Source organism: Dreissena polymorpha, chromosome 5, assembly GCF_020536995.1.
Source record: "Dreissena polymorpha isolate Duluth1 chromosome 5, UMN_Dpol_1.0, whole genome shotgun sequence".
Classification (NCBI taxonomy): domain Eukaryota; kingdom Metazoa; phylum Mollusca; class Bivalvia; order Myida; family Dreissenidae; genus Dreissena; species Dreissena polymorpha.
Genome location: NC_068359.1, coordinates 20460711 through 20484848, shown reverse-complemented (window position 1 = coordinate 20484848; position 24138 = coordinate 20460711). Strand labels below are relative to the sequence as shown.

At 34.6% G+C, this 24138-nt stretch overlaps 1 long non-coding RNA gene across 1 annotated transcript in view; it reads right to left on the bottom strand.

Moving 5' to 3' along the window:
* Positions 1 to 21539, bottom strand: part of LOC127831660 (uncharacterized) — a 128746-nt gene extending 107207 nt beyond the window's left edge. Inside the window, exon 1 of the long non-coding RNA XR_008026432.1 lies at positions 21425 to 21539. This is a non-coding gene — a long non-coding RNA (uncharacterized LOC127831660). The remainder of the gene's footprint in view (positions 1 to 21424) is intronic.
* Positions 21540 to 24138: the final 2599 nt, after the last annotated feature.

The window sequence follows — 24138 nt, the reverse complement described above, 5'->3', positions numbered from 1 at the left end:
TTACTACTACATTGCTCTACGTTTTGTCTCACATTACTCTACGTTGCTCCTACAATGCTCTACGTTGCTCCTAAATTTCACTACGTTGCTCCTGCTTTGCCCGCTCTTACTTTGGTCCTACATAGTAGCATTGCTCTTCGTTGCTCCTACATCGCCCTACGTTGCAACTACATTACTCTACTTTTGACACAGTCTTCCTTTTTTGCTAAAAATCAAAAAGGCCGAATGAAAATGTCTAAACAACTGGATCATTAAAAAATTGCACAATTTCATTATTTAAAGGAATATCACAATGAAAATATTGCAGCCATGAAACTCAATCTGCACTGTTAAATAATAAAGTTTATGTTACAGGCCATAGTATATGTTTTAAGTTTGAATGGGTACAACTATGAAGAGTTGGATGAAAACTTTTTGGATGAAAACATGCACCTGCAAAATCGGATGTATAAAATATGGTGTAACTTTCTTAAGCAAAGGAATATCTCTATGAAACCTGTGAAGCTAAATAAAGAACAATCAGCACTTTAGAAAAATATCAGTGATTATGTGATGCAATGCACCTTTTTTAGCTTTGGTCACTCAAAATATGCAAGGTTTTTGCGGAAAATCAAAACGGCTGAATGCAAATATATGAAAACAGGATAATTTAAAACTTGCATAATTTCATTATTTAAAGGAATATCAAAATGAAAAGATGGGCAGCCTTAAACTCAGTCTGCACTTTAATATGATACCATTGATGATATGATCCTTAGTATATGTTGTCAGTTTTAGTCGCTAGAACTATGAATAGTTTGGATCCGATTGAAACACATTTTGGAGTAAAGCATGCACCCAAACAATGGGGTAAACAAAATCTGGTGTTATTTTCTTATGCAAAAGAATATCCCACTGAAAATATAGGACTTAATAAATTACAATTAGCACGTTATAAAAATATAAGTTATGATATGATGCAATGCACCCTTTTATAGCTTTGGTCACGCAACATATGCAAGGTTTTTGCGGAAAATCAAAACGACTGAATGCAAATACCTGAAAAACAGGACAAATTAAAACTTGGATAATTTCATTATTGACAGGAATATCAAAATGAAAGATGGGCAGCCTTCAAACTCAATCTGCACTTTAAAACGATACCATTGATGATATGATCCATTGTACATGTTGTCAGATTAAGTCGCTAGAACTATGAAGAGTTTGGATTGAAACAATTTTTAGCTTAAAGCATGCACCCTCAAAATGGTGGAAATAAAATCAGGTGTAATTTTCTTATGTAAAGGGATACCAGTATGAAAATATGTGCAAAAAATACAATAAAATTAGCACTTTCAAAAAATATCAGTTATGATATGATGCAACGCACCCTTTCTTAGCTTATGTCACTCGAAATATGCATGTTTTTTTATGGAAAACCAAAATGGCTGAAAGCAAGTATGTGAAAAATAGGGTAAAATTAAAACTTATACAACTTCATTATTTAATGGAATATCACTATGAAAATATGGGCAGACATAAAACCCAATCTGCACTTTAAAATGATACCACATATGATGTGATCCATAGTTTATATTCGAAGTTTTATTTGCTAAAACTACTGAGGAGTAGTTTTAATTGAAAATCAAATGCATCCGCAAAATGGGGTAAATAAAATCCGGTGTAATTTTATTATCTAACAGAATATAACTATAAATAAGAGGGCAGTCATCAAACCGAATCAGTACTTTAATAAAAAATGTCAAATTTAATCAATAATATCCAGGGCATATTTTCTTAGTTAAATTTGTCACAAGTTTACTGACATTGGAGCCAAACGTGTGTTTTCCGAGAATAGCGTAAAAATGCAGTAATGTTTGTAACGATTTTTAACGTGATGTCGCTTGTTTTCTGAATTGGTCTGGTGAAAACACTACCCTGATATTGAAAAATAACATATTAAGTCAATGTCAACAAGGCACTCGCTCTAAATTCGCTCTTAAGTTTGTTGCTTTTACCCGTAACGTGTGAGAACTCGGCAGGCTTGGATATACCATAAGAACAAGTTGCCAATCTCTGTTATCTACGTCTCTGACTCAATCAACACTTGAGTCAAATTAATCAAAGTTGTTCGCACATGTAATTATTGCCCATTCATACTGCTATGAATGAACCGACAATAACACCTATGTATTATAGGTGGTACGTAAAGTTTCAAAGATAGATAGATAGTTTATTTCAGACTTGTACATGGTGCATCGTCTATAACACAATACATGTATAAAGGACTTTTGTTTAGTCAATTAAACGAAATAAACATCAAATCTCTTAAATAATAACGCAAATAAATCATATTTAGTACCAATAAATTTTTATTCATATATATATTTTCATCTTAATAAAAATACTAAATAGTTATAAGCATCAGAGAAAATGTGATCGGAAGACTAAATGCTGGAAATCCCACAACTAAAAACTAAAACTGAAAACTAAACCTTAAAAACGGACATCCTGCACGAATCAGGATTCCCAAGTTGATCCAAACATCTTCGGATGCAATCGTGATGCATCGGCTATCTCCGGAATAACCGTAAGATAGCTTTATGCAATAAATCGTCTGCTCTCCGAATCAATTAAACCGCAGATTTAAGAAATAAATCTTCTGCTGATCCAGAGTGCCAGAGTGGTACAGTTGTAACCCGATGGCTTGAACTCGATAAGACCGACTAAAAAAGTTCGAGCCTTCCGAACTTCGAGTCAAACGGATTCTTATATAATGTGTTTACTTATATTAGTCTCCAACAGATATGCATCTCCAGTATGAGTATCTATACTGCATAAACTTCATACTATTTTCTGCGTATGAATTGATAAGAATCAAATATTTACTTAATATATTTATTAATAAATATTCAAAACGCATTAACACATACAACAAACAGATATCATAATATAAATATATAATAGATCACCTTGTTTTCACGAAGCACATTTACGGGTACATTGTAAGAAACTGCACTTAGATGCATCACAGAAATATATAGTATTGATAACTAATAATGTTTGAGTTAATATCAAATGAGCCTCGCTCTGTGAAAATGGGGTTTAATGAATGTGTGTGAAGTGTCGTCTAAGATTAGCCTGTGCAGCCCGCACAGGCTAATTAAGGACGACACTCTCCATCTAAATTGGATTTTTGCTAAGAAGAGACTTTCTTTAAACGAAACAAGCGGAAAGTGTCGTCCCTGATTAGCCTGTGCGGACTGCACAGACTAACCTAGGACGACACTAAACACATGCATTAAACCCCCTTTTCAAAGAGCAAGGCCCAAATAAATCATGGGTCATGGAGTCCTTATTATCTAATTATCTAGAAGTCTCGTTGATATTGTGCGAATATCAGGCGTCCGAGAGGACAAGTTTCCACTCATCTTTCCCTTCACTTATATATTTAGGAAAAACATCGTATCTGCGTTAATTCCTACGCATAGTCTTTTTAAAATGCATTTCTTCTTTAGATAACTTTACATTTCCACTCCCTGAATTGGTCGACAATGTCAATCATACGTATGGCATTTACAGTAAACGAGGGTTACACCTTCCCAATACATATATGTACATCAGGACATCACAGAAACGTCTCTCAATACATGTATACATCTTCGAATGCACGGCGATTTATCGTGTTTTATTCGTCATACACTAATTCTTTTCTTTCCTTCTGAGACAGTTTAACGGATTTAACAAAAAGACGACGACAGTAAGAAACCCAATACGTGTATAACGACTGTCGCATCTTGGGATACATAGACATATTAATCGTTCAAATGTTTTTCGTTTTAAAGGGGCCGTTTCACATTTTGGTAAATTGACAAAATAATAAAACAATTGTTTCAGATTCACAAATTTTCGCTGTAGTTATGATATTTGTGAGGAAACAGTAATACTGAACATTTAACATGCTCTAACATATCCATTATATGCATCTTTTGACTTAAGATTCATTGATTTTTATTGATTTAAGAACATGCAAATTATAAAGCGTTGCAACGCGAAACGTTGGTTCTTTTGTTGTCGTTATATTTTGTGATTATACGAGGATTGCTTATATAAAGTATTAAAAACATCAATCATTGTGAGAGCACGGAAGGCCGAATGGTCTAAGCGATTAACTTTTACTCCATTTACTCCAGGGGTCAGTGGTTCCAGCCCAGTTGAGGGTTACTTTTTTCATTTCATTAATTTTATTCATGTTTTTATTGGAGCTTTTTAAATCTAATGTTTGCATTTATCAATATAAAACATTTAATGACTTCAATACATGCCAACATCTGTAAAAATGCCCCTTTAAGCTAAACGTCGTCTAGATCGTGAGACACAGTCTAGGACAAAATGTCGCGCCGGTACAAAGTAATGTACGAAAGAAGTTCGCCTATCTCTAGTATTTCATCCTTAAAAAACTTATAAATATTATGTTTCTAGTGTTTACACCCCAGGATACCCGATACCTTGTGAGCAGTGTCATACCATTGGAGCAGTGCTCGTTACTTTAGCATGAACAAACATAGGGTAATAAATTGGAAAAATTAAAACTCCATTTTAAAACAACTGTGTATTAACATTGATAAAAAAGTTATTGGCCTACTTGTAGAAAAAATCCTGACAAATTTTCTTAAAAAATGAGCGAAATTTGTCTCCCTGAAGTAGAAGACCGGGCAAAATGGGCCATGTTCAGGCATTTAGGAAAGAAAGAAAAACTGCTTTAATTTGCAAGCCACTACAATATAAAGAAGTGAAACTCCAGCTACTGGAGCACTACAAACCACTACACTAATTAAAGCATTTATACAAACTTACACATGTCTGCCATAACCTCTCGGCAGGGTTACTCCAGATAACTATTTCTTGTGGAGAAATTTGCATTTTTAATGACCATGTTGGGAAAACATGGATACCATCTGGAAAAGACCAGGAAACCTTATATGAGCAGTGACTTTATAATTCTTTTTGGCGACAAAAACCTAATTTCCAGCCACTTTGTTGCAATTTCTTTGCTTTGTAGACGCAGAGAGTAAGTGTATGTGGGCACATATGCATACAAATCACACTAGTCACACTAACATTTTAGAAAAACAATAAATAATCAGCGAAAGTTCAAAGTTATTTGTCTTATAGAATAAGATATATTGTCCGACGTATCCGTAGTTCGACTTATATTAACTTCAACTAATCCATTGGTCGACCTATCCATAATTCGATGTATCCACAGTTTGACATTTCGAAAGTTCGATATGCACTATTCGTAGTTCGATATTTGAGACCGAAACAGACAAGGAATGTTACACCTTACGTAACCAGTCCGTTTATGTACCGGCACTTTATGTACCACTATCTGATACTTTATGTACTATATATATATATATATATATATATATATATATATATATATATATATATATATATATATATAGAGAGAGAGAGAGAGAGAGAAAAATAATGTTTGATTTAATATGAATGTGTTATTAATTAAATGTATTTTGTGTGATATTATTTATGCATTTAGAATTATATATCGCCATAGATTTTTTTGCCAGATTGTCTATGTGTAAGTGAGTGTCTTAGTGCAATTTATTATCCCCAGTAGTAATAAATGATTAATTGTTCTTACCTTAAATTAAAGTAAATGAATAAAATCCATTTAATTTATACCCCATATCATAAAATGAATATTTAATGTTCACAATAAATAAAACTAATTAAGTCCTTTAATACAGACAGTATATAATTCGGCAATATTTTATTAAGTATAAACTGAGATACTAAGTTACTCAGTTTTATATCTGATACATTTTTTGTTAAATATTTACGCGAACCCATAATTTTAATCAAATTTTATTTAACTTTTAACAAATGACTAAAACTTTTTTGATAGCGAGAAAAAAATGATTCAGTACATTGACAGTTTCAAAGTGGTACATAAAATGCCTGGTGACCGTTTCAATAAGATATCGTATCGTAAATATTACGTTATCGTAACTTGGGTAGTTGCGATTGGATTTACGATCCTCGTAAACCGTTTCAATAACCCCCTCGTAAATGTCCTCGTAAAACGCTTTCGTAATCTACGATTTCTTTATTGTACATTCCGTTTTCTTTGGGGTTATCTTCAAACTGTCAACATCCGGTAGAGTTTTTACACCATGTTGTTTTCTGTAATCTTTTGCTGAAAATTGAACAAGAAATATCTTTAAAAAAGATATACGGCGTTGATTGTGGTCGATGTTTATGAACGATCAAAAGTTATCTCTATGAGATAAAAAGTGGCGGATGCCTTTTTTCTGCGCAGTTCTTAGCTACATCATAAGCAAATCAATTACGGGGTGTTGCGCCAGATTTCGTGGCTTATTTTGCTTTATGTGATATTATTACTCAGATATCTATATTTACAGAATAAAAAAACACAAGAAACATGAAAATAAACGATTGCATATAGGTCAGCCGGCAATCCTCGAATCTTATTTAATTGCATAATTATAGTATAGTGAATTATTGTGCTCATTCTTTATAAACTGGTCTAAATGGATAATATTTCTAATTATTTTTATCAAAATTGGTCCTTATCATGCAAATGTTGAACCCATATTAAAAATCGATGATTGACATACCACAATAATATCGCCGAATATCTTTATTTAGTATCTTTCTGATCAAAACAGACTTCAAGTGCATAAAGTTTACGAGACGGCGTTTATATAAAGATTTCTGCAACTGACCACAAACTGACCTTGATACCTTGCGGATTGGAATGCAATGCATTACAGTCAGTACGTTATTGTCAGTAAGACCGGTGTAACACAATGATCGCAACCCCTTCTGCGAACTCCGGTGATGAACTGTATATAAACTCTGACTTTCACAAATGGCCGCGAATTGACCCGAAACCTCGCGGGTTGAAATGCAATGCAAGTAAGTACTAAATATGACAACATAGCTACTAGTATAAACGCTTTTGAGCTTGTAATTCTCTGAAAATAAAAGGTGAACGCACAAACTGTATTTATGTCGAAAATTGATTGTAAAACTGTTCTATCTATTGAGCCTTTTCATTAGAGATAAAATTGTTTCATCCAGTAAAACAGTGTTACAAAGACGCGGATATGTTTCCAATGTTATGGTGTTATACTCAAATCAGCCAATGGAATAAATGAAGTGTATTCATTCGTACCTAGCCGCGGGAAATTTTATTTGAGTATTATTGGACACTTACAAAGGTCAAGTCAGGGTGAAAAGCTGGCTTAATACAGCTTACGCCGAAAAAAAGCACATATAACAAGCATTGAACAGAGAGCGACATGGCTCTCGCGCGATCAGTAGACGATTTATTGCATAAATCAATCTTTGTAACCGTTTTACAGTGGAATAGTGTTATTTTTAACTTGGTGCAAAGTCCATGAACTGGAATTGTTACTAGCGCTCGATTGGTCATTGTCGGCGCGGGTACTACTTACATGTACCCCGGTACTCTTAATTATACTTACATGTACCCCGGGTACGGTAAATATACTTACACGTACCCGGGAATTTTTCATGCTAAATCGGTCGTTGTCGGCTATTTTTTTATTATTAATTATGTTCACATTTATGTCGAACGTCTGTTAAATAGCCTCTATATTATCGAAACTCGTACTCAAAAAGCATGTTGATGCATATTTTTTAAGAGAAGTTTGTTAAAGATAAACAATACCGTTTTAAGGTAATCGGTAGCGCGTTTTACGACATCGGATTTGGGCGGGAATACAACTCGGGTACAGTCTAATTTCGACCAGGTACGTGTAAGTATATTTACCGTACCCGGGGTACATGTAAGTATACTTAAGAGTACCCGGGGTACATGTTATTAGTACCCGAGCCGACAATTGACCAATCGAGCGTTACTAACGAGTAAAGGTCGTTTGAACTTAGAGGAAAAGGAATTAAGAAATATCTACTGTCAGTAATCATTACCGGTATGCTGAATTATCATCAGCATCATTTCCGTGGAACACTGCGATCTGCCTTATATTAGTGTTTCATAGTTATGGTGCTTTGAAATAGTTCACTATGTTGTAATTTTAGTATATGATTTCAATTTAGACTGCTCTGTTTGATGCCATGTGGCATGGTGGGCATTTGTTTTCAGAACAGGATACCAGTTGGTCATCATTTTGTAATAAAGATTAGCATCACTGGTCTGTTCTGGTGCTCGCAGAGTCTGCTTGTCAAATATGCCAACACTTGCAATAATAAATACTAATTAAATGTAAGGTCCTATCTGTGTCTGTCCACACATCCAAATATGGGAGGGTGGGCAGAATAGTATGAAAAGCCAGGTTGAGAGAGAGGCTGGGAAGAGTTGTATGGACCGTTGAGATGTAAAGAGAGAGGGGTATGAGAGACTTATTCATTAGTGTATATATTTATTCTCGTAGTGTGTAAATAAAATGTAGAGTACATATACTGTGTGGTGAACTTATGAACTTCCCCCCCCCCCTCGAAAATGGTAACACTGGTGGCAGCGGTGGGATAAGGACTTTAACACGCGAGGAAAGTGGATTTTATATCATTATGTCAGGATTAAAGTGAGCTGTTGGACTTACGAAATCAACAGGGGACTGTTTCATTGAGGTTGGACATATGGGAATATTACGATGTCTTATTTTGATTATTGGTGTTGTTTCAATGTTTGGAGTTTCGGTTATTGTTGCCCAAAAAGATTTATTTAGCACAAGCTGGTTAGTGGAACCCGTGGAAAAGATTTATTTAGCTGCTAGCTGGTTAGTGGAACCTGTGGACATGTTTGGACTGGATTCTAATCGGAATGATCACAGAAAGTTTAGGGATCGATGGAAATGTCTTCAGTAGTGTGATTGTGACAACAATCCCCTCTGGTTGGAAGTGTTATTGCAGTATGATTTTCGGATACAACACCGAAGTGGCTGAAAACATGTTAATGTGGACAGCCTCAGTCGAATACCAAGTGAACCAGAAGTATGTGAGTGTTATGAAGGACATCTAACGCTAGAGGAGCCATCATGTAAGGGATGTGACACATGTTTGAGGAAACATAAGCAGTAGTCAGAGTTCTCTCAGTTTGATGACGCGGTACCTTTATTTGCAAAAAGGATTGTGCAAATCTCGGGGTCATCGAAAGCAAGAGTTTCCAGAGTAAAACTTCAGGAATCCGGATTCTGGGGTTGGATTTTCTTGCTGCTACAGCTTCAGGTGGTGAAGTTGTTGAACTGTGTACATTTCATGTATCGTGGGTTACTCAGAATTAGGAAATATCGCCGCTACCGGATATTCCGACTGCGCTTCCGTGAACATTCTGAAAACTCTGATGCAGATTACAGTTCGAAGGCGGATGACAGAAATTATGAAATGCCAAATAAAGACGGAAAGACTGCATTAGGTGAAATGTCATCTTCTGTAAAAAGTCTTGTCAAATTCAGCAAAGTCTTCTGTTCATCGGAGAGAATGACCAGACTCCAACAGCAGGATTCAGATATTGGCGTTGTTTTGAAGTGGCTTAAATCTGACAGCCGAAGACCTCCAAGAGATACTGTTTCTGGTTATTCACCTAGTGTTCGAAATTGATGGCTAAATGGGGACTTTAGGTTGTGCATTAATACTGCAAAATGTAAAAGACTATCAAAGAAAATTACACCAAATGTATGGGAAGGACCTTATCAAATATAGTTTAAATCATGTGGACAGTGGTTTGAATATACTGTGTTTGTTGCACCAATTCGTGAAGACGGACTTATTGGTATGGATTTTCTGTATGACTTTGATTATCAATTAAGTGCTCACAATGGATTACGTTTGAATGGGAAGAGGTGTGCAACATTTGTTGAGAAAATACCTCTCAGGGTAGTTAGGGTCACATCACGAGCCAAGGTAAAAATTCCAGCCAATTCGGAGTGTATCATACCTCGACAGACAATAAATCTTGGATCAATTAATTCAACTCTTGGGATTCTATGCCCTTCGTCAAATAAACAGCCAACAAATGGGATATCATTAGGGCACACTTTAAGCTCCCCAAGGACAGTTTAAAGCCATCAAATACCAATTAGACTGCTGAATACTTCTTCCAGTAATGTTACGCTGGTTAAAGGTGCTGCACTGGGATTTTTACAAGAATTTGACCCCAATTAATTGTTGAAAGAAAATGTCGACTTAAATTCAGAAATAGAATCTGTCAGCCGACAGGATCATTCTACATGTGTGTGTCTCCACTGTAACAATAGAAAATGTATTGTCACTGTGTTCGCTTTTATAGTGTTTAATTTAATGTATATAATTCCAAACCAATGACTTTGGTATTTATTTTGTGCTAATGTGTTGGATTAAGTGAGTTTTTGCGGAGTGATTAAAAATTTCTCTGGATTTAAAACCGTGTACACTTGGATTTATTCTTTTTCAGAATCAAACATTGCGTCATATTTTCATATAGAATTGTTTATACTATAACCATATGTTCATTTAATAATAAGGCGCACAGGACAATTAAGCAGGACGACTGCTACTTATAATTGTATGAACTTAACAAAATTGTTGTGCCTAAATTATACATTCGTTAATGTTAATTTAAAGTAATAAGTGTAAGGCACTTAACGCGGATGCATTTTAGGACTTGAGTGATAGTGATATGTGTGATTGTGTGAATATGTGCAACTAAATATTAAGACTTTCAAGTAAAAAGTTGGACAATAAAAGAAGATTTTGTAGATGTGCTTATTAAACAGAGTGTTTACTTTGCATATGACTAAGAATGTATATTCTTGCTTTCATATAATCAAACTGTTACGATGTTTTAGATATACTAGTAATGCATGATGTTGGAGATAAAGTTGTTGAAAAATAATATTTCTTTGAATGTGTTTCTTGTTAATTAAAAGGACAATACTTTTAATGATTCATTATATTGATGGATAGATCTGTGTAATTTTTATTGAGAAGTTATTTGCAATAGAAGTCAATGTATATGGATGTTTAATGCCATGTCATGTAGTAATTTACAAGTAATATTCCTTGTTGCGGAGGTTTCTAATCATGTACAAGTACTTTAAAAGGGATGATTCATATGATGTTATGTATTATCACAATGTATCATCATCTCATAGTAAAATTCCTTATTTGTAGAAGGTTTCTAATATAAGTATTAATAATACATATAGTTTATTTGTAACTGCAGATTGTGTAGTAATATAATATTCATGTAAAGTGTTTGGATATAAACGTTTAACATGTTGTGAGTGTGAATCTGGCTATTTAGTCATTTATACAACTATTTGGCTTAATTGAGGACAATTAAGAATCTAAGCGGAGGGGAGTGTTGTAATTTTAGTATATGATTTCAATTTAGACTGCTCTGTTTGATGCCATGTGGCATGGTGGGCATTTGTTTTCAGAACAGGATACCAGTTGGTCATCATTTTGTAATAAAGATTAGCATCACTGGTCTGTTCTGGTGCTCGCAGAGTCTGCTTGTCAAATATGCCAACACTTGCAATAATAAATACTAATTAAATGTTAGGTCCTATCTGTGTCTGTCAACACATCCAAATATGGGAGGGTGGGCAGAATAGTATGAAAAGCCAGGTTGAGAGAGAGGCTGGGAAGAGTTGTATGGACCGTTGAGATGTAAAGAGAGAAGGGTATGAGAGACTTATTCATTATTGTATATATTTATTCTCGTAGTGTGTAAATAAAATGTAGAGTACATATACTGTGTGGTGAACTTATTAACTTCCCCCCCCCCTCGAAAATGGTAACAACTAGCTGCCAAGATTGGAATGGTACTTGTATACAGGTTAACTAAATGCAGTCTTTATTTTACTGACATATCATAAAATATCACATATAAATATTTATTGAACTCTATTAATTTAAGCTATATTCCTGCAAAAGGCTAATGCTTATCGAGACACTGAAGTAAATTTCCCGGGTAGAACCAATAGTTTCCGAAACTTACAGGTTTAAACTGACGATTATCCACATCAACTGTCGTATTGCTTCCACCATTTTTTTCACAAATCAATAACGTCACAGGTTTTTTTAAAATCTGTTTTTTTGCAAAAGACCTTGCCATTTTTGAGGGAAATAATGAAAGTCTTAAATAATCAATTTAACATATTTTACTGTTTTCAAACAAATCCAAGGACAGCGATTATTTAATAATTATACAATATTTTTCTACACTAAATCAGGTTAACTTATATAATGAGATCGATTTATTGTTTCAATTTTCATTTTTTTTACCAATGAGCCATTAATAGGTTGATATTACTCAATTCTTGGTACTCAATTATTTTAAATACTGAATTTTGCCAAATTCTTATCTGTTGCTAGGCACATTTATGAATCTGTTTTTCTTTTAAACAAACATGTTAACTATCTCATCATAGTCTTTTTCAGTGATTTCCTTTCAAAAATTATAAATACTCACTTTGAATACCGCTGTCAGTGTTTTTGTTCCGGTTCAAATTCAGGGCCCTATTCTCAATGCAAAAAGTATATTTTGGGACCTAAACATTCCCAATAAAAGGTAAAAAAAAAACACAATAAAACATTTAGAAGGGAAAAAATACGTCTAGGGCCTTCTCACAAATGGAAAAAACTTGCGTCGGCAATTATCAGACCATAGTCTACGAACTCCTGCACGCATCAAAATACATGTTACATCAACCACCGATAGATGAAGTATTCATGATCACATTGGGGGACTGATCGGGGATTTGTGTACAAGGCGATAAGAAAACATTGCCTAGAGGCTTATCTCGATTGGCGAGCGTTTATCCCCTAGTTTATCAAGGACAATAAAACATAGCTGCTCTTTTGTTTTGAGGGAAAGTGTACTGTGGGCCCTTGCACGAGAGAAAAAATTGCAGTGGGCCGATTATTATAACAAGAGCACCGCCTTGCGGGTGCAGACCGCTCATCTATTTTCTTTTTAAAGGTGAAGGGACTCTCATTTTCAATCACAAAGGAGGGAGGGGTGGAGTGAAGAGGGGTGTATAGTGTGGGGGTGAGGACATTTATTACATTATTTTCCAAAAATGCGAAAAAAAAAATCGGGGGGGGGATGGGGATTCTTGGGTGCGATGGTTGGACGGTAGTTCAAACCTAAATTAATAAAAATAAAAATTTGTGTTTTTTAACCGTTTCAAAAAAAAATTAATTTGGGAGGGTGGGGGGGGTATAGTGTGAGGGTTTGGTGGTCATTTGTGAGATGATCTTAAAAAAAAAATTATGGGGGGGGTGGGATTCGGGTGGGGGGATTCTACGGTGCGATGGTTGGACGGTATTTCAAACATAAAATAATAAAAATAAATCTTTGTGTTTTTTAACAGTTTCAAAAAAAATAATTTGGGGGTGGGGTGGGGGGTATAGTGTGAGGGTGTAGTGGTCATTTGTGAGATGATCTTAAAAAAAAGGGGGGGTTCAGGGGGGATTCGGGGGGGGGAGGGCACGGGGGATGGTTTGGGTGGAGTCTATTGTGGTATGTCAGGTAAGAGTAGTTTTATCAAAGTATCAATCAAATCTAATCATTAATAAAGAAGTTATGGCAATTTTAGCAATATTTAATAATTTGACCTTGAGAGTCAAGGTCATTCAAAGGTCAAGGTAAAATTCAACTTGCCAGGTACAGGAACCTCATGATAGCATGAAAGTTTTTGAAGTTTGAAAGCAAAAGCCTTAATAGTTAAGAAGTAATGTGGATCGAAACACAAAATTTAACCATATATTCTAAGTTACTAAGTCAAAAAAGGGCCAGCATTCCGTAAAAATGACAACCAGAGTTATGCAACTTGTCCTTTTACTGTACCCTTATGATAATTTGCTAGTGTTCCAAGTATGAAAGCAATATCTATGATACTTTAGGGGTAAAGTGGACCAAAACACAAAACTTAACCAAATTTTCTAAGTATTAAGGACCCATAATTCCGTTCAAATGCCAGTCAGAGTTACATAACTTTGCCTGCACAGTCCCCTTATGATAGTTAATAAGTGTTGCAAGTATGAAAGCAATAGTTTTGATACTGTAGGAATAAAGTGGACCTAAACACAAAACTTAACCAAATTTTCAATTCTCTAAATATAAAAAGGGCACATAATTCTGTCAAAATGCCAGTCAGAGTTACATTACTTTGCCTGCACAGTCCGCTTATGATAGTTAGTAAGTGTTGCAAGTATGAAAGCAATAGCTTTGATACTTACGGAATAAAATGGACCTAAACACAAAACTTAACCAAAATTTTCAATTTTCTAAGTATAAATAAGGCACATAATTCTGTCAAAATGCACGCCAGAGTTATCTAACTTTGCCTGCCCAGTCTCCTCAGGATAGTAAGTAAGTGTACCAAGTTTGAATGCAATAGCTTTGATACTTTCTGAGAAAAGTGGACCTAAACGCAAAACTTAACCAAAATTTTCAATTTTCTAAGTATAAAATGGGCACATAATTATGTAAAATTGCATGCCAGAGTTATCTTACTTTGCCTGCCCAGTCCTCTCATGATAGTAAGTAAGTGTACCAAGTTTGAATGCAATAGCATTGATACTTTCTGAGAAAAGTGGACCTAAACGCAAAACTTAACCAAAATTTTAAATTTTCTAAGTATAAAAAGGGTACATAATTATGTCAAATTGCATGCCAGAGTTATCTAACTTTGCCTGCCCAGTCCTCTCATGATAGTAAGTAAGTGTACCAAGTTTGAATGCAATAGCATTGATACTTTCTGAGAAAAGTGGACCTAAACGCAAAACTTAACCGGACGCCAACGCCGACGCCGACGCCGACGCAGACGCCGACGCCAAGGTGATGACAATAGCTCATATTTTTTTTTTCAAAATATAGATGAGCTAAAAAATCATAGTTCGACAGCCAGCTGGGGGGGGGGGCCGGGCCCCTGGGCCCATGGCCTGGGTACGGGCCTGGTATACTTGGTGTTTAGTTATCAGAGATTATCTTGAGGACCCTCCCTCATTGCCAGTGGGGATCAAATAAAAGTATCTAGACAGACACTATATGCAATATTCCAGCGCATCCTTTTTTATTAAATATAATCATTGATGATTCTGTAATAGTTACATACTTAAAACAGTTACAATATGTGTTACTCATTTATTTTGCTTCTGCCCCCTTTATCAAATGTGGTGTATCTGCATGTGCAACCAACTAACTCAGCAACTGTTCCTAAATTTCAGTAACTGCGTTGTCTTTTAAACTACAACACAAAAAGATCTTGACAAATAAAATGTAGCGGTATTGGAACCATAAGAATGCCCGATGCAGACAAAATATACTTTTAACATTAAAAAAACTGCATTTTTCCTGCATACCTTCATGTATGTGTATTAAAAGTTATTTTGTCCTTTTGAAAAATGCACTTCATCAGAACAAAAGTAACCATAAGTGGATTTCAATTGTGTTTTAAGTATATTTTCAAATAATGTAATGCACTTAAAACAAAAATACAGAAAAAGTACAAAAAGTTTATTGAATTTGCATTTAAAACATTATAATTTATCATATACATACCAACGCCTATTTATGAGCAGTAGTCCTAATATGGTTTACTTATGCTCGATTGGTCATTGTCAGTGTCAGCTTGGGTACTACTAACATGTACCCAGGCTACTCTTAAGTATACTTACATGTACCCCAGGTACAGAAAATATACTTAAACGTACCCGGTTGATATTAGACTGTACCCGAGTTGTATACCCGTTTAAAATTTGATGTCGGAAAACGCGCTACATGTAGCTATTACCGTAAAACAATATTGTTTATCTTAAATAAACTTCTCTTTTAACAAAACTGCATCAACGTGCTTTTTGAGTATGAGTTTCGATACTATAGAGGCCATTTAACAGAAAATAGTACCCGGGGTATATGCAAGTAGTACCCGAGCCGACAATTACCAATCAAGCTTTACTTATGGTTGAAAAAATGCATTTTGTATTGTTATTATTTCAAAATATAGCTACCCAACCAGTTCAATATACAATTGTAATGTTAAATTATACTCACTATGTGAAGTTGGAATTTAACATACTTACAACAATAATAATGTGCTGTTTTGCATATTGTGTTTATTTATTTTACCAAATTATAAGTAAAATAGATACTTGCATATACAAATTAATTTCATGCTCTGAATAAATATTTGTAAAATTCTGTCTATACAGTTACTTTTTGTTAAAGTAGTGCTTTTCAAATGTTTTATTTATTAATTAACAGTGATGGTATTTTTATCATTTTTATTGTATTTTTAAACACGCACGCATAACACGGTTTCATTTTTTTAGGATTAAACACAAAATCAAATTAAACACCCAGTTTTAAAGTGAAATCAATTATAATGATACAATTATATATGCAAGTGTCTATTTTACTTATATTTTGTACAAATTAATAACATGTAAAACTGCATGTAATGTAGCGTTGAAAAAACACAGTTTATTTCCAAATTGATGTCTGATTCCAACTGCACATAACAGTGTGTTCCTAGAATAATGAAGTAATACTGGAATCTCAAATAGTGTCATATCATAGTTTCTAATCTCTTCATAAGCAGTAACCCTTCTCAAAATGAAATGTGTTAACCAAAATGCACTTAAAAATAACATTTTATATGCACTTTTTTTAAAGAGTACACTTTATTGCATTAATTCTGCATTTTTAGAATCAGATGAATCTTTTTTATGTTCTTTTAAATTTGGGAGTGTATTTTGTTTTTTTTTATATAAATAATCCACTTTTACTTAGACAGTGGATTTTTAAGTGCATCTTTATAATTTAAATGTATTAAGTGTATCTTTTCTAGGTTAGGACATATTTTTACTTTAGAAAAAAAAACTAATTCATAAGAGTATTTTTAGGTGTCTGCTAAAATTTAAATAAGTAATAAAACAAGTATTTTTTTCCATTGGGGTCATATAATCAAAATGTTAACCACATTTCAAACACTGTAGCTAATGAATATAATTATCAATGAAATGCTGACAACTTCAAACATCATTCTTTTTAGGTAAGTGCTTCTTCTGTGTTCTCTGTATTGCAATCCACTTAAATCATTAAAAGTGTATTACATGTTGAGCAAAAAGATTGTTAAGTTACAAGCTGAAGTGACATTATTCAAGATGTTTCTTCTCTTAAAGATTCATTAACACAACATATAGTTAAAACAGTTTCAACAACTTTATTCGCAATACCAGTAAATATTTGTAGTGTTTACAACAATCAACCAAATAAATATTAATTATATAAATTTTTTTAATAAAAATTCTGACTACATATGTAAAGAATTATTTCAATATCTGTGGAAAATATAGGGATATGGAGTAGCTGTACACACAATTTTAGTGGAACATTTTAAGTTCAACAACAGATGTGGTTGTCAGAAACACAATGCCCCCTAATGCGCCGCTTTGAAGCCATATGTACGACCTCTGACCTCGAAGAATGATCTTGACCTTTCACCACTCAAAATGTGCAGTTCAGTGAGATACACATGCATGCCACATATCAAGTTGCTAACTTTAATATTGCAAAAGATATGGCCAAGGTTAAAGTTTTGGGACACACACAATGACCGACTGACTGACAGACAGACAGACAGACCAAAAACAATATACTCCCGATCTTTCTATCCGGGGGCGTAAAAATGGGGCATTATTTAGCTAATGGCAGGTCAGAGATATAGACTTTGGTAATTGACCTAACATAATGACCCTGAATACATTAATAGTGCTTTTAATGAAAATCTGTAGTAGAAACAGTGATATAAGGATGTTGCATGTTTTCCTTAATTTCATAAACAGCTTATTATTCAAGGTATTGTTGAGCTCAAATTAAATATATTTTTTACATTTAAGCTCAAATAAAAAAATACACATTTTTGTCTTCAAGAGTTTCTGCTGCTGTGTTCAACTGCATGTGTGTCATATAACGTATTCAGTATTATGGGTATGAGAGTCCCATCCACTGCTCCCAGGACCTGTGGCAAAATCCATCCTTCATGCATATTTCTTGTTGTATATTGACTTGAAACCTATGGAATGTATTGTGTGTTTAAATTAACCCTACATGATAAAGCATTTATATACATTTGATTAACTGTGTTTGAATTTTCATTTATTTACTGTGCTAAAGTTTTCATCATCTATTGATTTTCATTTCACATATACATATAATATGTATCAAAGAAAAAAGAAAAACAACAACAAATATGTGAATAAAAAAGATGCAGAGTAAATACATTATACTTGTACGATCCCTGTAAAATGAAAAGTAATTATAACTTTAATAATTTTACCCATTATCTATATAAGATTGTAAGACATGGTTCATTTAAATAAATAACATTTTGTCTACAACAGTTTAAAATCATGATTGAGTAATTGATTATAAAAATAAAGACATTTACCGATCATATGTTTGTTGATTGCACTCATGAAGGCATGTCAAATTACATAAGACGGATGATCTGCTGATTCCATGAATATATGCCAGCTTGACATTGGTGTTTCGTTTGGCCAAGAATCTTTAACTGATGTAAGTGATGAGTACCTGTTGGTGTAGGACAATAAGAAAAAGTGAATAATACCGGTATTAAATATACATCTAATGTAATGAAAACACAAAATTACTATAATATGTTACGGTAGTGTATGTGTATTCAAGAACAAGATATTCGGATAAGGCTAGTATTCCATCTATCCGCATCCGTATCCGCATCCGCAAAATCATAAAACAGACGCTATATTCCATTTATCCGCATATGTCGAACATATCTGTCTTTATAATATATAAAATTATAATTTTTTAAATATATAAATTTATAATTTAGATAATTATTATGAAGGACAAACGTGAATTTAAGTATATATAAAGTACAAATCATCATTCTGTCTGTAAAAGAAAGCAAATGGTATTACTTCTTCTAGTGCCTTGGCCATGTTTTTCCAAACATTTGTGGTGAAATCAGAGTCCCGATATGCAAAACTGCGTTGGTTGTTCACTGTGAATGAACAAAAACTGTCACGTGACCACAAAAGTCAACGTCAGTAGTCGTTTTATGACAACAAACAGCCGCGCAAGGTAGGTTTTTTTCCAATATCTTTGCTGATCATCCTCTGACTTTCATTCGACCTAGTGCGGGCAATATGGCATGCAAATAGTTTTTGATCGGTATATCACGCGTTTTGTGTGTTGCTCTGGTTTTCGAGAACACTTCGGCGCAAATTTTCATTTAAGAAGCAAACGTCAGTAGTAAAATTACAAAGAGTCAGTGTTCTCGAAAATTAACGATCACAGAACTGTCTATGCTTTACCGGACGAACATATATTACATATGTCTATGCATAAACAAACAAAAATATTTACCAGATATTAAATAAACGTTTAAAGAGTGAAAATATGGCAAACGTCAGTAGAACGTTTAGGAATGGCAAACGTCAGTAGCAAAAATATGCAAATGGCAGTAGCCGAATAAATGCAAGCGTTTAATTTAATGAAAAACATTTGAAACAATATAATTTATGCTAATTTAGATTCAAATTAGATATAACAAGTTAAGATTGATGTCATAAATTAATGCACGACATATATAAATTCTGCAACAACAAAAATGAAGTAATGTTTAAATGATATTATGTGCATCTAACAGTCTATAGGTGTCTATCGCAACCGTTGTTTATTTTTGGTGTTTTCACTTCATGTACACGTATATTCGTTAATGCAGCATCAACATATTGAAAAAATATCCCGGAAAGAGAAATATAATTATAAATATAATATTTGTTCAATTCCCAATTCCAATGTCATGGGCTATCTTCCCAAAAAGTGGAAACAAAACCCTGCCCCCCATATGGCTGTCAGTTGTAGTGGCAGCCATTGAGTGAATACGTTTTTTGGCACTGTGACCTTGACCTTTGACCTATTGACCTGAAAATTAATAGGGGTCCATCTGTGAGTCATGATTAATGTACCTATGAAGTTTCATGATCCTAGGCGTAAGCTTTCTTTAGTAATCATCCGGAAACCATTTTACTGTGTGAAGTCACCGTGACCTTGACCTTTGACCTAGTGACCTGAAAGTCAATAGGGGTCATCTGCGAGTCATGATAAATGTACCTATGAAGTTCCATGATCCTAGGCGTAAGCGTTCTTGAGTTATAATCCGGAAGCCATTTTTCTAATTTGAGTCACCGTGACCTTTGACCTAGTGACCTGAAAATCAAAAGGGGTAATCTGCGAGGCATGATCCATGTACCTATGAAGTTTCATGATCCTAGGAATAAGCGTTCTTGAGTTATCCAGAAAACACTTTTCTATTTTGGGTCACAGTGACCTTGACCTTTCACCTGAGAATCAATAGGGGTCATCTGCGAGTCATGATCAATGCAACTATGAAGTTTCACGATCCTAGTCATCAAACGTTCTTGAGTTATCATCCGAAAACCATTTTTTACTATTTCCGGTCACCGTGACCTTGACCTTTGACCTAGAGACCTGAAAATCAATAGGGGTCATCTGCGAGTCATGATCAATGTACCTATGAAGTTTCATGATCATAGGCATAAGCGTTCTTGAGTTCATCCGGAAAACATTTTCTATTTCGGGTCACTGTGACCTTGACCTTTGACCTAGTGACTTCAAAATCAGCAGGGGCCATCTGCGAGTCATGATCAATCAATCTTTGAAGTGTCATGATCCTAGGCCTAAGCGTTCTTGAGTTATAATCCAGAAACCATCTGGTGGACGGACATACGGATGACGGACAGGCCGACATGTGCAAAACAATAAACACCCTCTTCTTCGAAGAGGGGCATACATATAATTAACAACCCACACATCCCTTAGACCAACAGGCCTGAGAATATTATGATAATCTAAAGATTATTTCTTATATTTATAAACGATTTAATTAAGTAATACATATGACTTCTAAGATCAATTCATAACTTATATTAAGAAAATTATAAAATGATCAGAAATTTATATGGAGCGTTGAGCAATTGACAATCATATCTCCACAATTCATGAGCTACAATTCACAAATGGAACAATGGATCATTAGTTATTAAAAAGCAGCATATACGATAGTTAAGAACAATTCACTTTATTAATTCCAACACCTTCTCTTGGATACAAAGTTTGTGTTTACAATGCAGTATCATATATTGACTTTTATGGAAATAATTATGTTCATGGAAGTTGTGTTTAAAAATCAATAAGATATTATTAATCTGGTTTAAACACTACAAAAAAGACATTTTATAAACATGTCATCCGAATTTTTTTTATCCGGATATATGGTCACTTTCGACATATTTAAATAAATCCCGACTTTTTTCAGTTTATAAGAAAAACATTCAGAACACATGTTCTTACTTCAATTCTTTTGTAAGCAGTCACCATCTTATCTAAAATGGCACTAAATGACAGGGTTTTCTCTCATGTTAACAAGATGTTGTTGTTGTTGTTGGTCACAGCCACACGGCCGCAGTAATCTCCCCTGGTAAACGTCATATGTTCAGTTTTGTGACCTCCCGGGACAGGGTCAAATTTGAGTCCTGGGGAATAATTTGAGCAAATTTGGTAGAGAACTATTAGACATCACAACATACCAAATTTAGTAGCCCTAGGCTCTATAATTAAGAACAAGAAGATTTTTTAAGTTTGCACAAAATAGGCCTTATTTAAGCATATGTTCATTTTTGTGACCCCTGGGGCAAAGTCAAATTTGTTCCCAGGGGCATAATGTGAACAAACTAAGTAGAGAACTATAAGATGTCACTACCTATCAATTTTGATAGAAATAGGCCCAATGGTTATGAACAAGAAGATTTTTTTAGTTTGCACAAAATGGGCCCAATATAAGCATATGTTCAATTTTGTGACCCCTGGGGAAAGGTCAAATTTGATCCCAGGGGCTTAATTTGAACAAACTTGGTAGAGGACTATAAGATGTCATTACATACCAAATTTGGTAGCCCTATGCCATACGGTTATGGACTAGAAGATTTTTAAAGTTTGCACAAAATAGGACTTATATAAGCAAAGTTTCGATTTTTTTACCCCCTAGGGCAGGGTCAAATTTGACCCCAGGGGCATAATTTGAACAGACTAGGTAGAGGACTATTAGATGTCACTACATACCAAATTTGGTAGCCCTAGGCCCAATAGTTATGGACAAGAAGATTTTTAAAGTTTTCACAAAATAGCCCTTATATAAGCTAATTTTCAATTTTTTGACCCCCCGGGGTAGGGTCAAATTTTATCCCAGGGGCTTAATTTGAACAAACTTGGTAGAGGACAATAAGATGTCACGACATACCAAATTTGGTAGCCCTTGGCCCAATGGTTATGGACAAGAAGATTTTTAAAGTTTTCACAAAATAGGCCTTGTTCAATTTTTTAACCCCCCGGGGCAGGGTCAAATGTGACCCCAGGGGCATAATTTGAACAAAGTTGTAAGAAGACTATAAGATGTCACTACATAGCAAATTTGGTAGCCCTAGGCCCAATGGTTATGGTTAAAAAGATGTTTAAAGTTTGCACAAAGTAGGCCTTATATAAGCAAATTTACTATTTTTTACTCCCCCCCCCCCCGGGGCAGGGTCAAATTTGACTCAAGAGGCATCATTTGAACAAACTTGGTAGAGGACTATAAGATGTCACTACATAGAAAATTTGGAAGCCCTAGGCCCAATGGTTATGGACAAAAAGATTTTTTAAGTTTGCACAAAATAGGACTTATTATGCAAATTTTCGATTTTTTAACCCCCCGGGGCAGATTCAAATTTGACCCAAGGGGCATAGTTTGAACAAACTTGGTAGAAAACTATAAGATGTCACTACATAGCAAATTTGATAGCCCTAGGCCCAATGGTTATGGACAAGAATATTTTTAAAGTTTGCACAAAAAAGGCCTTATATAGTAAATTTTCAATTGTTTAACCCCCCGGGGCAGGGTCAAATTTGACCCCAGGGGCATAATTTGAACAAACTTGGGAAAGTACTATAAGATGTCACTACATACCAAATTTGGTAGCCCTACGCCAAACGGTTATGAACGATAAGATTTTTTAAGTTTGCACAAAATAGGCCTTATATATGCAAATTTTCAATTTTTTGACCCCCGGGGCAGGGTAGAATTTGACCCCAGGGGCATAATTTGAACAAACTTGGTAGAGGACTATAAGATGTCACTACATACCAAGTTTGGTAGCCCTAGGCTCAATAGTTTTTGACAAGACGATTTATAAAGTTTGCACAAAATAGGCCTTATATAAGCAAATTTTCAATTTTTTGACCCCCAGGGGCAAAATCAAATTTGAACCCAGGGGCATCATTTCAACAAATTTGAAAGTGGTTCACCACAGGAACATTCCTGAGAAATTTCATCAGAATTGGACTAGTAGTTTAGGAGAAGAAGATGTTTAGCCAGTGGAGCTAAAAATCATCCAACCAGCTTCCATAAAGTTACATTGAATTCCGGTCATTAGTTGCTGAGAAATATCCCAGACAAACTTGTGCACGAACGGACAGACAGACGCACACACGGACAGACGAAGCGGAGTCTATATGCTCCCCCCAATATAAATTTTGGGGGAGCATAAAAACAAGGCTCCATGGTGTATTCATCCGAACAAAAAATCATCCGAAATCACATGCAACGGAGATTAAAAGCTTACAGCCAAATTAATCATTCATTGCACAAGTGGTAAGAGCGGGTGAAAGCGCATTCATCTGCTTTTAAACAATATAATTGAAACACACATACTTAACACATTGGGTTTTCACGTATATTGCAATTTATTTTCATTTATTTATCCTCATCGAAATATATTCAAAGGAGTGCGCATGCGCGAAGAACAAATCGCGTGTTTTTTTTCGTAACAAAATAAAACATATTTTTAAGTGAATATAAGTCTTTAAAAGCACAATTCTGTCAATAAGTGCATTATAAAATAGTTTGTGTCAGGTAACTTAGCCCTATCCATGTGCCAATAGTGTCAATTTTGCCACGTACGTTGCCTGGAAGCTACCTTGTACACCGCCACTACCCCACCCACCCGGTAATCCATGCGGCCAACATACAC